Source organism: Cyprinodon variegatus, unplaced genomic scaffold, assembly GCF_000732505.1.
Source record: "Cyprinodon variegatus isolate N-32 unplaced genomic scaffold, C_variegatus-1.0 Scaffold2097, whole genome shotgun sequence".
Taxonomy (NCBI): domain Eukaryota; kingdom Metazoa; phylum Chordata; class Actinopteri; order Cyprinodontiformes; family Cyprinodontidae; genus Cyprinodon; species Cyprinodon variegatus.
In genome coordinates, this window is record NW_015152550.1 from 49,071 (window position 1) to 50,799 (window position 1,729).

The 1,729-nt window shown below is 33.8% G+C and overlaps 1 protein-coding gene across 1 annotated transcript in view; it reads right to left on the reverse strand.

Moving 5' to 3' along the window:
• The window catches only part of LOC107105151 (NACHT, LRR and PYD domains-containing protein 3-like), a gene marked incomplete at its 3' end in the record, with an annotated part of 36,658 nt that extends 36,301 nt beyond the window's left edge, over window positions 1-357 (reverse strand). The window contains exon 1 of the mRNA XM_015405271.1: window positions 314-357. The remainder of the gene's footprint in view (window positions 1-313) is intronic.
• Between the last annotated feature and the right edge of the window lie 1,372 nt (window positions 358-1,729).

The window sequence follows — 1,729 nt, forward strand, 5'->3', positions numbered from 1 at the left end:
TCTGCAGCTGAACTTCTCAGCTTAAACTTCAGTCTGACTTAGTTTCCATCTATCAGAGGCTGATAGAGTTTAAACAGGATTATTAGAGATTAACAGACCTTACCTTTGTTCAGGTGGTCCAGGATCATTACTGAAGCCTTCAGGAAGATCTTTGGACATGTCAGAGTTTAGAGGAACACAGCTGTCTGCTGGAAACACTCGCTGACATCCTGACATATTTCACCATCTTCCTCCACTGCCAGAGTTCCCTTCTTCCCTCCACCTCTCTGTTTATTAGTTCAGAATGTGTTTAGTAGAAAGTGTCAGGACTCACCCTGCTGAGTGTCTGGATGTCTGCCACTCAATATGGAGTCTGAAGGAAAATAGACTGAAATACTTCTAGTTTTACCTGATCAGGTGACTGGCTGCTGTTTCCTCATCGATGTGCGCAGCTTTCAACAGGTGACTCACCTTTTCAGGTGTGGCTCTGAGAGGAAAGAAACAACTTTGCAACTAAAAGTTGTTTTTAAAATCTCCGATAAATCACTCAGAGGTCTGAAGCAGCAGCTGCAAACGGTTCATTCATCATTAAAGATATAAAGAATTATTTACTGTTTTTTGTTACTTAAATTTTATTAAATCTATTCTTCATAGTATTTCCAAAGTAATGTTATACATGTTTTACAATCCTTAAACTCAATGCAAATTAAACATTTATGTACATGTAGTAAGAGAAGAACAATTCTCACTGACTTCAGTCTCATTCATGTTTTAAAATCTATAAATCCAACTTTTCTATGTCTTTGAAAATACACATAATTATATATTTTTCCTAAATCATCAATTTTCAATTTCTATCTTCCCTTTTCCTTTCTTCTCTTTCTTTTTCTCTCCTTTTTACTTTTAGATTTTTACACCTCCATTTTTATAAATTTAAAATATTTTCTGTTTGTATTTATAATTAAGCTAAAGAATATTTAAACATCACTTTAAACTAGGGCGGAAACTAACCATTATTTTACAAATCGATTGATTTGTAGATTATTTTTCAATTAATCAATTAAAAATCAGACAGCCAAAGGTTCATTGAAGAAGATTATTTTAAAATCAAACCAGGTGAAACTAAAACTTTTCTGGATAGAGAATATTGACAGAAACATTTTTTTCAAAATCTTAATAGCAAAATGTTAAATTTTTTACAATTTTGGTATAATTCCTGCTCTAAGTGAGTCACTCTGTCAACTAAAGGCGTGTTTTAGAGTCTCTATACTCCAGTTAATGATTAATCGATTACTGAATAAGTTGATTATTTCAATAATCGATTAATCTGATTGTTTCAGTCCTACTTTAAACCTTTTTTCAATAATTTCCAGTTTTTCACTTCAGCTACAGAAACATTTGGTTGAGTTTGGTCTTATATTTAAAGTCATTATTTTCTCTGCTAGTTTCTCAGTTTCCAGTGAAAAATGTTTGCAGACCAGCTGGTCAGAGGCCAAACTTTGCTCTCTGCTAAACTCATAGGACCGGATCTATCAAAGGTTTGCGTGTATAAAAACTTGAGCTATTTCACTGCGCACGCTAAAAAATGTACAAACTGATCTATCAACAGCGTGCTAAAAGGATTTGGTCTTTAAAACGTGCTAAATAGCGCCTCTTATCCATTTAGTACTTTTTCTGCAATGAATATGCAATATGGGGCGTTTACACGCAAAAGTGCGTCTTGTGGGAGTCGAACATGTAAATATATCAA